Source organism: Saccopteryx bilineata, chromosome 4, assembly GCF_036850765.1.
Source record: "Saccopteryx bilineata isolate mSacBil1 chromosome 4, mSacBil1_pri_phased_curated, whole genome shotgun sequence".
Classification (NCBI taxonomy): Eukaryota; Metazoa; Chordata; class Mammalia; order Chiroptera; family Emballonuridae; genus Saccopteryx; species Saccopteryx bilineata.
In genome coordinates this window covers 50,602,851-50,615,436 of record NC_089493.1, presented here as the reverse complement: position 1 = coordinate 50,615,436, position 12,586 = coordinate 50,602,851, and the positions used below count along the sequence as shown (strand labels likewise).

The window sequence follows — 12,586 nt, the reverse complement described above, 5'->3', positions numbered from 1 at the left end:
ATTTGCATTTCTCTGATGATTAGTGACACTGAACATTTTATTAATATGCCTATTGGCCATACATGTCTGTCCTCTTTGCAGAAGTGTCTCTTCAGGTTCTTTGCACATTTTTAATTGGATTGTTTACCTTCCTGGTATTGAGTTTTAGAAGTTCTTTATAAATTTTGTTTATTAACCCCTTACCAGACATATTAGTGAATTAGTTCTCCCATTGACTGGGCTGTCTTTTTATTCTATTAATGGTATCTTTGGCTGTGCAAAAGCTTTTTAGGTTGATATAGTTCCATTTGTTTATTTTCTCCTTTACTTCATTGCCCATGGAGATATATTGACAAACATATTGCTACAGGAGCTATTGAAGAGTTTACTGCCTATGTTTTCTTCCAAGAATTTTATGGTTCCATGACATATATTTAAATCTTTTATCTATTTTGAGTTTGTTTTTGTGAATGGTGTAAATTAGTAGCCTGGTTTCATTTTTTTTTGCATGTACCTGTCCAGTTTTCCCAAAACCATTTATTAAAAAGGCTGACTTTACTCCATTGTATACTCTTGCCTCTTTGGTCAAATATCAATTGACCATAAAGGTGTGGGTTTATTTCTGGGTTCTCTGTTCTGTTCCATTGATCTGTATGCCTGTGTGCTTATGCCAGTACCAAGCTGTTTTGATTACAATGGCCTTGCAGTAGGACTTGATATCAGAGAGTGTAATACTGCCCACTTTGTTCTTCACTTTTAACATTGCTGAGGCTATTTGGGTTCTTTTTTGGTTCCATATAAATTTTTGGAATATTTGTTCTAGATCTGTGAAGTATGTCATTGGTATTTTAATAGGAATTGCATTGAATCTATAGATTGCTTTCGGTAGTATGGACATTTTAATAATGTTAATTCTTTCTATCCATGAACACGGTATATGCTTCCACTTGTTTGTATCTTCCTCAATTTCTTTTTTCAATGTCTTATAATTTTTTGAGTACAAGTTTTTTACCTCCTTGGTTAAATTTATTCCTAGGTACTTTATTTATTTACTTATTTTGTTACAATAGTGAAGGGGATTGTTTCCATAATTACTCTTTCTGACAGTTTATTGTTGGTGTATAAAAATGCCACTTATATCTGAATATTAATTTTATATCCTGCCACCTTACTGAATTCATTTATCAGGTCTAGTAGTTTTTTGGCTGAGACTTTCGGGTGTTCTATGTACAATATCATGTCATCAGCAAATAATGATAGTTTTACTTCTTTCTAAATTTGGATGCCTTTTATTTCTTCTTCCTATCTGATTGGTGTGGCTAGGACTTCCAGAACTATGTTGAGTAAGAGTGGTGAAAGGAGGAACCCCTGTCTTATTCCTGATCTTAAGGGGATTGCTTTCAATTTTTGCCCATTGAGTATGATGTTGGCTGTCAGTTTGTCATATGTGGCCTTTATTATGTTGAGGTATGTTCTCTGTATTCCCACTTTGCTGAGAGTTTTGATCATAAATGGGTGCTAGATTTTATCAAATGTTTTTTCTACATTTATTGATATGGCCATGTGATTTGTAACCTTCATTTTGTTTATGTGATGAATCACATTTATTGATTTGTGTATATTGTTCCAGCTTTGCCTCCCCAGAATAAATCCCACTTGATTAGGAAGTATGATCTTTTTAATATATTGCAGGATCTGGTTTGCTAATATTTTGTTGAGGATTTCAGCATCTAAGTTCATGAGGGATATTGGCCTATAGTTTTCTTTCTTTGTAGTGTCTTTACCTGGTTTTGGAATTAGGATAGTGCTTATCTCATAAAATAAGCTTGGAAGTGTTCTCTCCTCTTGAATTTTTTGGAATAGTTTGAGAAGAATAGGTGTTAGTTCTTCTTTGAATGTTTGGTAAAATTTGCCTGTGAAGCTTTCCAGTCCAGGACTTTCGTTTGCTGGGAGTTTTTAAATAATTGTTTCAATTTCATTGATAGTAATTAGTCTGCTTAGGGTTTCTGATTCTTCCAGATTCATTTTGGAAGATTGTATGTTTCTAGGAATTTATCCACTTTGCCTAGTTTGTCCAACTTTTTGGCATATAGGTTTTCATAGTATTTTCTTACCAACCTTTGTATTTCTGTGATGTCAGTCGTTACTTCTCTTTCATTTCTAATTTTATTTATTTGGGTTTTCTCTCTTTTTTTCGTGATGAGTCTGGTTAAAGGTTAGTCAATCTTGTTTGCCTTTTCAAAGACCCAACTCTTGGTTTCATTGATCTTTTGTATTTTTATTTTTTTAGCCTCTATGTTATTTATTTCTGCTTTGATCTTTATTATTTTCTTCCTTCTACTTTCTCTGTGCTTTATTTGTTGTTCTTTTTCTAGATTTTTTTTTAGGTGCAGGGTTAGATTGTTTATTTTAGCTTTCTCTTTCTTCTTTAGGTATGCCTATGATGCCATGAACTTCCCTTGGATTGCTTTCACTGTGTCCCATAGATTTTGGGTTATTGTTTTCTCATTTTCATGTATCTTTTGATTTTTCCCTGATATCATCAACCATTTTGTTATTTAATAAGATGCTATTTAGCCTCTTATTGTGTGTGTTTGAACATTTTTCAGTTTTTCTATTGTAGTTGATTTCTAGTTTCATGCCATTGTGGACAGAGAAGATGCTTGATAGGATTTTAATCTTCTTAAATTTATTGAGACTTGTTTTGTGTTCTAACATATGGTCTACCTTAGAAAATGTATCATGAGCATTTGAAAAAATGTATATTCTGCTGCTTTGGGATGAAATGTTCTGAAGATATCAATTAAATCCAGTTGACCTAGTGTGTCATTTAAGGCCACTGTATCTTTGTTAATTTTCTGTCTGGAAGATCTATTCAATAATGTTAATGGAGTACTAAAATCCCCTACTACTATAGTATTGCTGTTGATCTCACTCTTTATGTTCATCAAAATCTGCTTTATATAATTAGGTGCTCCTATATTGGGTACATAAATATTTACAATGGTTATATCCTCTTGTTGGATTGCTCCCTTTCTCATTTTGTAGTGACCTCCTTTGTCCCTTACAATAGCCTCTGTTTTAAAGGCTATTTTGTCAGATATAAGAATTGCTGCCCTAGCTTTTTTTTTTTTTTTTTCATTTCCATTTGTATGAAATACTTTTTTCCATCCCTTCACTTTCAGTCTATGTGTGTCTTTTCTTCTGAAGTTAGTCTCTTTAGACAGCATATATATAGGTCTTGTTTTCTTATTCATACAGCTACCCTATGTCTTTTGATTCGAGCATTTAATCCATTTATGTTTAAGGTTATTATTGAAGTATACTTATTTATTGCCATTTTATTCTTTAAACCTACAGCAATCTTTCTCTAGATTCTTTTTTTCCTTCACTCTTTTTATAGCAGGTCCTTCAATATTTCTTGCAATATTGGTTTGGTTGTAATGAACACCTTGAGTTTTGTTTTTGTTTTGTTTTGTCTGGGAAGCTCTATATTTCTCCTTCAATTTTAAATGATAGCTTTGCTGGATAGAATAGTCTCAGTTCTAGGTTCTTGTTTTACATCACTTTAAATATTTCTTGCCAGTCTCTTCTGGCCTGAAATGTTGCAGGCCAACTTAGAAGTCAGATGTCATCCTGTGGGGGCTCCTCTGTAGGTAATTAATTAATTGCTTTTCTCTTGCAGATTTTAGTATTTTTTCTTTGTCTCTTAACTTTAGCATTTTAATTATGATGTGTCTTGGTATGGGCTTCCTTGCGTTCATCTTTAATAGGACTCTCTGTGCTTCTTGAACTTGTGTGACCTTTTCCTTCTCAGTTTAGGGGAGTTTTTGGCTATGATTTCTTCAAAGAAGTTCTCTATAACTTTGTTGGTTCTCTTTTCCTTCAAAAACCACTATGGTATGAATGTTGTCTCTCTTCAAATTGTCACAGAGGTCTCTTAGAGTTTCTTCAGTATTTTTGAGCCTCTTTTCTTTTTGCTGCTCTGCTTCTGTGCTTATGTTTATCTTGTCTTCTAAATTGCTGATTTGATTATTGGCTTCATCCAGCCTGCTGTTGATTCTTTCTAGAGCAGTCTTTATTTCTGATATTGTATTTGTCATTTCTAACTAGTTCTTTTTTGTGATTTAATATCCTTTTAAATGCTTAGTATCTCTTCATTTAAATTCTTACTGTGATCATCCATTTTTCTCTAAGATCGTTGAGCATACTAATAACCATTATTTTAAACTCTGTGTCTGGTAGTTTGATTACTTTCATTTTATTTAGGTTTTTTTTCTGGAAATTTCTCTTGTTGATTCATTTGGTTCATATTTCTTTGTCTGCCCATTTTTTCCAGAGTATTAGGTAGCTCTGCTCTTTCAAATTTGTTGTGGCATCTTTATGAAGAAGATGGGCATGGTGGTACTGACCTCCGGGCTACTGAGTTCCTTGCACTCTCCCCAAACTCTGTTGTGGATTACTTCCTGTGTGGGTCTTACCTTGCCCATGAGCCTGCAGGGATGGGGGACTAACCCCTGAAAAGTCCTGATTCTGGTCTAGTTCCCAACAGGCTATGCTATGAACTCACTGAAGGGCATTCCAGAGGGGTCCACAGTTCACTGAGGAGCAATTTGGAAGGACTCACAAACTTTAATTTATATTTGGAAAAAAAAAAGAAATAGACAACAATCACGGCTACTTTTGTGCAAAATAAATTTTCCATGTGAAAGACATTTGGCGTTTTAAAAAGTAGATTCTTTTGTAGCTGAACTTCTAGACCCAGACCTTTAAGACTTTCAGTTACAGTTGAAAAATGAGAAAGAACAGATGCTGAAAGATGATTGTGTGATTATCGGAAATACTGACGTCAGGATCAGAAGAACAGAGTTTAAGTTTCTGCTGAGTTAGTTTTTAGTTGAATGATCTTTGGCAAGTCACTTAACTTTACAAACAAAAGATGAAAACAAAATAGAAAAAGTTAATGTTAAAGCAATACAGGTAAATACTAACACTTAACATGCCCTTATTTGCTCTGTGACAAAATTAGTTTCTGTAATAATCAGTAATAACTTTCTTAATTTATTTCTTAGTTTTATAACAACTATTTTAAAAGGACTGATATAAAATTTAAAGATATTTTGTGTACGAACTAAAATTTGCACTCACTGACATAAAATTATATCTCATATTTTTGAAACATAACTCAAAATTGGCACAATATTTCACTGTTTTCAATTTTAAATTAAAAAACAAAAACTAAAACCTCTCTGAGGTTACAAAGAATGACCTCAGGCTCTGCTTCTTCATATTTCAACAGTATGCCATCACTGCCTACATCAACACCACTGTCTAAATGCAGGGGTATGTCATATCACAAGCGCTGGAGGCACACAGTATGCCAATGAGAGCTCGGAAAATTTTGAACGGTTTGAACTTTATCTCAAAACAAAGTGCTTACTTACCTGGCCAGGTAGATCCCATGCTCACAAAAGTGGTTTTCCCAGGGCGAGGCTTGTTCACTGCACTCTGGATGTGCTGACCCCTGCGATTTCCCCAGATGTGGGAAAGTTGACTGCATAACTTGTGGTCGTGGGGACAGTGTTCGTGCTCTCCTGCTTTTTTAAAAAAGAGAAAAAGTGCTTAGCTGAGTGCATCAGGGCCAACTGTATAACCAGGAGCTCTCCAGGAAAGCTTCCACAAACAGGATGATGTCTGCCAAAGTATAAGTGATAAACAAATGTGCTAATTCAAAGCTTCCCTTATCTGTAGTCTTAGAATAAGAGTCATCACTGCTATTGTTTAGAATGTTAGACCAACAACATACTGTTTTTTAGGGAAGAGTATTTTATCATTGATGTTTATTAGAATTGTCAACGTACAGTGATGATTAAAAGCAGATCACCTTTCAGTCAGTTTTATTATTGTATTAAAATTCTCATCAGTGTCCTTGATTGTCTGCACCAGGGGCAAGCTTACTTTGCCCTTGGTAATCTACCTTCCTAAATCTCTTGAATTTTGCCTCTGTAATGGTGAGATAACCACTGACTACTCCACTCCAAACCCCTCTGAGCCTATCTAGCCCAGGCCTGGCATTCACAGGGCCTTAACATTTAGAATTTAGACGTGTCATGTATATGAGGCTATTCCTGAAGTCATAGAAATAGAATAACAGGAATGAAAAGAACTTATGATATACGCTTATATTGATCTAGTCCCAATAAATGGCTAAATGGATATCAAGGTCATCAAGAACAATGTGGAGATTGTTTTCAACAAGGACTTGTTTTATTTAATGTGTTTGCAAGTCTGACTGATAACCCTGACATTTAGAAATAAATAACAAGATAGGAATATTTACCTTTTTTTTTTTTTTTCTGAAGCTGGAAACGGGGAGAGACAGTCAGACAGACTCCTGCATGCGCCCGACCGGGATCCACCTGGCATGCCCACCAGGGGGCGACGCTCTGCCCACCAGGGGGCGATGCTCTGCCCCACCAGGCCATCGCTCTGTTGCGACCAGAGCCACTCTAGCACCTGGGGCAGAGGCCAAGGAGACATTCCCAGCGCCCGGGCCTACTTTTGCTCCAATGGAGCCTTGCTGCGGGAGGGGAAGAGAGAGACAGAGAGGAAGGAGAGAGGGAGGGGTGGAGAAGCAGATGGGCGCTTCTCCTATGTGCCCTGGCCGGGAATTGAACCCGGGACCCCTGCACGCCAGGCCAACGCTCTACCACTGAGCCAACCGGCCAGGGCCTAGATAGGAATATTTAAATAATATTTTCTTTAAAATAAAGACGAAGAAGAAGTCTATCTTACAATTTTCAATTTGTGCCATTACTGGACTGCTATGTGTAAATTAACACTGAGAAAAATTCCAATGAATAACCCAAATATAATGAACTGTACATTTGGGGTGTTTCTAAATGAGTTATTATTTTATATGTAGATGTTAAAATGTGCCATAGTTTTTATACCCATTTTTGCAAAATGACAAAACAACAAATGTAGATGAATGTGTTTGTACTGCTAGGGTGACCCATCCTGTGGGTTTTCCAAGAAGTAAGGGTTGTCCAGGGTGCAGGACTTCAGTGCTAAAACTGGGACAGCCTCTCTCAGGTAAAGCAGAACAGCTGGTCACTGTACCTAAGCCCTTCAGAGTACAGTACACTGATCGCATAGGATGTCTGATTTCTCACCAGCTGAGCCTGGAAGTCTTTTCTGGAGAAGAACAGAAGCTGGCCATTCCCCTTCATGCTGAAACAGGCACTCATGCTAGGAGCATTCAACTAGAAGCTGCCCATTCCTCCCCAAACTGACCTCTCCCTAACTCAAATAAAGCATTTATTTAATAACAACAAATGCAATTATGAATATGTGTCACAGTAGTGTGCTTTATGAACTAAAAACAAAATGAATGTAGAAATTTTGTAAGTTGTTATGTTTCTGGCAGAGATTTAGCTGTAAGTTTGGCATCCCAGGACTCAAATTTGAAGTATCCAAGACAGTGAGGGATACAACTTTTGAATATGTAATGAAATAAAAGGTTTGGAGAATATATGGTCTAACTAAAGCTGTTTCTCCTGAGAGTTAAATAACTGAAAAGTCAATACACAATGTTACTGACAACCAAGCTGTTGTGTTGTGGAGGTTTTGTGCTGAAAGAGATAGTAGTATTAAAGAATGATGGTGTTTCTCATGCATCATATCAGGCCCTCCAACCAGTGGCATGGTCTGGGGAATCCATAAATAATGATGTGTCGCAGGACCCAAGACTTGACATAAAGCCGCTTGTGATCAAGTTTGATGAACATCTTTGCCTGGTATTATTTAAAAAACAATAAAAGACTTCTAAACTTGAAAGATAATCATCAACATGTTAAAAGAATGAATAGGTTACAGGAACTTTATTAACTGACCACTTGAAACTTGGCCCTTTGTAGCACCAATAAGATTTAAACTGCAATGTCAGTAAAAACAAAGACCACTGTAATTGGAGAGCCAAATAAGGAAGTCCAGCCACAATGGTGTGGTTTGCACACTTACATCCATGTCTGGGGGGGGGGGGGCAGAATTAGTACAGCATTCCCCTGTTATCTGCAGGGCACACTTTCCAAGACCTGCACACTTACATCCATATCTGGGGGGCAGAATTAGTACAGCAGTCCCCTGTTATCTGTGGGGCACACTTTCCAAGACCTGCATGGACGCCTGAAACTGCAGATAGTACCAATCCCTATATATGCTGTTTTTCCTATACATACATACCTATGATGAAGTTATTTTATAAATTAGGCACAGTAAGATTAACAATAACTAATAACAGAACAATTATAACAATCAATGTACTGTAATAAAAGTTACATGAATGTGATCTCTCTGTCTGAAAATATTGTAGTGTACTCACCCTTCTTCTTGTAATGATGTGAGACGTTACAATGTCTACGTGATGAGATGAAATGAGGTGAATACACAGGCATTGTGACATAGAATTAGTCTATTCTAGGGGTTACATGAATACAAGCACTTCGATACCATGGAAGTTGACCTGATAACTGAAACAGCTACTAAGGACTAATGGGTAGGTAGGGTATGCAGTATGGGAACACTAAACAAAAGGATGATTCATGTCCCAGCCACAACAGAACAGGACAACAAGAGATTTCATCATTCTACTCTGAAGAGTGTGGAACTTAAAATTTATGAACTATTATTTATGAATTTTCCATTTAATATTTTCAGACTTCGGTTGACTGTTAACTGAAACTGCAGAAAGAGAAACCATGAATAAAGGGTGACTACTATACAAAGGTTTTAGAGGGAAACTTGGGCCTATATTACAAAATTTTAAACAGAATGTCCTCTGATTCAACAAGGCCATTTGTAAGAATTTGGTGTGCTGAAATATTGGCACATATTTTCAAAAATAAATGAACAAGGAAAGCTCATTACTAAATATATATGTGTGTGAAGGTGAAACGTTGACAACGAACACACTTAACAATGGTTGTAGACCCATACTAAAGAATACTATGTAGCCATCAGAAAGAAGGAGGTTGATTTACATGCATTGACTTAGAAGTAATTTCAGGGATCTATTGGGGAGAAGATAGCAAGTTGCAAAGCAGCATGCATAGTATAAATTTATTTTGTAAAATAAATGTAAAAAAAGCATGGAATACACATTCCCATGTTTGCTCATAAATAATTCAGGAAATACTATATTCACAGCAAACTGTTAAGAATGGTTAATACCTGGGAGTGGGAGTGCTTCATTTGAATTTTTAAGGATGTAGTTATATTACTTTTTTGTTTTTTTAAGACTGAATTTCCTTTTTGTTTCTTTAAGAATAAGGGAGCATGTTGGCAAGTTCAGACTCTGAAAATCATTGTTCTTCTCCCTTGCACTGACCACATCAGAGACAGAAGGCAGTGGTGACTGTGTGACTAAAGATCCCAAGGCTCCTGTAAGTGAAACCAGGCCTCTCTCTGCCATCCCAAGTACAGGAATGAAGGAAAAAGAAGAGCTGAATTATCTATCTTGCTGTATTTTTGGCAAAGGTTTCAATTAGGTAACATGTTAAAGTCATTTATCAAATAAAGATATTATTTGAAGAGCTAAAATTATATATTTGTACCCATTCATATTGCTCTGTTTTAAATTTAGAATATAAAGAATGATTTTCCTTCTTCCCTTAGTTATTTCTTAATTCCTGGGTCTCCTAAGCCTACATCTATCCTTCTCTAGACACCATTCAATTAAAGTAAATTTTAAGATATTTTAAAACAGGAAGCAGAAACTGTCTGTGAGTGGTTCTAAAAGAAGTGCTACTTTAGGAAGTTTCCAAATGGGCTGGATGAATGGAGTGGATGAATGGAGTGGATCAGAAGAGACTTGCGGAATCCAACAAGGGACCCAACAAGTATTAAGAGACTGAAGAGCAATTATCTGGAGACCAAGCGAGCTCACAAAGATGTCACTTCTGCTCCCACCCATTAACAATGCCTGTCAATCAACTTTGCACTCTGTGAAAGCAACTAACAAACTAATAGAGAGTATTAAAAATGCAGAGAATTGCCTGACCAGGCGGTGGCGCAGTGGATAGAGCGTCGAACTGGGATGCGGAGGACCCAGGTTTGAGACCCCGAGGTCACCAGCTTGAGCGTGGGCTCATCTGGTTTGAGCAAAAGCTCACCAGCTTGGACCCAAGGTCGCTGGCTCGAGCAAGGGATTACTAGGTCTGCTGAAGGCCCACAGTCAAGGCGCATATGAGAAAGCAATCAATAAACAAATAAGGTGTCGCAACGAAAAACTGATGACTGATGCTTCTCATCTCTCTCCGTTCTTGTCTGTCTATCCCTCTCTCTGACTCTGTTTCTGTAAAAAAAAAAAATCATTCAAAATTAAAAAAATGCAGAGTATTAGAAAGAACTGCTTTGAACAATAGCAATTTAATCTTTGAAAACATCATTTGAATTTTTATAAATAGATTAAAATAAACTCTTACTTGAGGTATAATATACAAAACCAAAGTACATATTTATATGTGTAAAACATGGAGTGCATTAGGTCCTGGCCAGTGGCTCAGTGGATAGAACACTGGCCCAGCGTATGGACATCCTGGGTTCGATTCCTGGTCAGGACACACAGGAGAAGTAACCATCTACTTCTCCTACCTTTCCTGCTTCCTTCTCTCCCTCTTCCCCCCCCCGCCCCCCGGCAGCCAGTGGCTTGATTGGTTTGACTGTGGCCCCAGGCACTGAAGATAGCTCTATTGGAGTGCATCAACCTCAGGTGCTAAAAAAAAGCTTGGTCCTTGAGCATTGGCCCCAGATGGGACTGCTGGGTGGATCCTCATTGAGGCACATGATGGAGTGTGCCACGCTATCTTCCCTTCTCTCACCTAAAAAAATAAAATGGAATGAAATTAAATAAAATAAGGAATGCATCATGATCGCTTCCCAGCCTTTTGACTGAGATCGAGTGTATTATCTGTTCTTTTCAGTTTAATATCTGACACATCCTCTAACCAAGGACAATATAGTAAGTGTATTTTAATAATTTTTAAAAATTGTATTTATTAGGGTGACACTAGTTAACATAAAAATTAACATAAGGTTTCAGGTTCACAATTATACAAGACATCTCTTTACACTGCACTGTGTGTTCACCCCCCTGCAGTCAAGTCTTCATTCATCTCCATGTATCTCTCCATGCCCTCCTCCATCTCTTCTCCCAAGCCTCCCAGCAATCACCACACTGTTGTCTGTGTCCATAAGTTTTTTTCAGCACCAGCCCCTCCCAAATCTGCGTCAGCCTGCTCTCTATGTATGAGTCTGTCTCCAGTTTGCTTCTTAGTTCTTTTTTTTTTTTATTAGATTCCACATACGAGTGAAATCATATGGTAATTGTCTTTCTCTGACACTCAGCATAATGTTCTGCAGGTATTGTTTTCTTGGTTTCCCTTTCTCTGATTTTGTTTTAGGTTTTCTTAAGACTTTATTCATTTTAGAGAGGAGAGAAAGAGAGGGGTGGGGGACCAGGAAGCATCAACTCCCATATGTGCCTTGACCAGGCAAGTCCAGGGTCTCATACTGGTGACCTCAGCATTCCAGGTTGACGCTTTATCCACTGCATCACCACAGGTCAGGCAGTTTCCCTTTCTGATAGGTCATTATTGGTGTATAAAAATGCAACTGATTTCTGGATGTTTATTTTGTAACCTGCTATTTTACTAAATTCATTTTTCAGATCTAGTAGTTTTCTTGGATGGAATATTTAGGGTGCTCTATATAGAGTATCATGTTAACTGCAAGTAATGACAGTTTTACTTCTTCCTCTCCAATTTGGATGCCTGGTATTTCTTCTTCTTGTCTGATTGCTGTGGCTAGGACTTCCAGTACTATACTGAATAAGAGTGGTGATAGCAGACATCCTTGTCTTGTTCTCAATCTTAAGGGAAACACTTGTAGTTTTTTTCCACTGAGTCTGATATAGGCTGTGGGTTTGTCATGTATGCATTTTATACATTGAGCTATAGTCCCTTTATTTCTACTTTGCTGAGAGTTCTTAACATAAATGAGTGCTGGATTTTATGAAATGCTTTTTCTACATCTATTGATACAATCATGTGATTTTTTTTCCTTCATTTAGTTTATGTGGTTGATCACGTTTATTGATTGGCGAATGCTGTACCAACCTTGCATCTCCTGAATAAATCTCACTTGATCATGGTGTATGATCTTTTTAATGTATTGCTGGATCTGGTTTGCTAATATTTTGTTGAGGATTTTAGCATCTATGCTCATGGATATTGACCTATAATTTTCTTTCTTTGTAGTGTTTTTACCTGGTTTTGGAATTAGGACAATGCTGGTCTTGTAAAATAAACGTGGGAGTCCTTCCTCCTCTTGAATTTTCTGGAATAGTTTGAGAAGGAAAGGTGTTAATTCTTCTTTGAATGTTTGGTAAAATTCACCTGTGAAGCTTTCCAGTCCAGGACTATGGTTTGTTGGAAGTTTTTTGATCACTGCTTCAATTTTACTAGTTGTAATCTGTCTATTCAGATTCTCTGATTCTTCCTGATTCAGTTTTAGAAGATTGTGTGTTTCTAGGAATTTATCCATTTCA

The 12,586-nt window shown here is 36.9% G+C and overlaps 1 non-coding gene and 1 pseudogene across 1 annotated transcript; both read left to right on the top strand.

Moving 5' to 3' along the window:
- The first annotated feature begins 5,415 nt into the window (after nucleotides 1-5,415).
- Nucleotides 5,416-5,577, top strand: LOC136336766 (U1 spliceosomal RNA). Its single transcript, XR_010731587.1, has one exon. It is a non-coding gene; the product is annotated as a U1 spliceosomal RNA (small nuclear RNA).
- A 5,332-nt stretch (nucleotides 5,578-10,909) lies between these two features.
- LOC136336791 (U2 spliceosomal RNA) lies at nucleotides 10,910-11,022 on the top strand (annotated as a pseudogene).
- The last annotated feature ends 1,564 nt before the right edge of the window (nucleotides 11,023-12,586 follow it).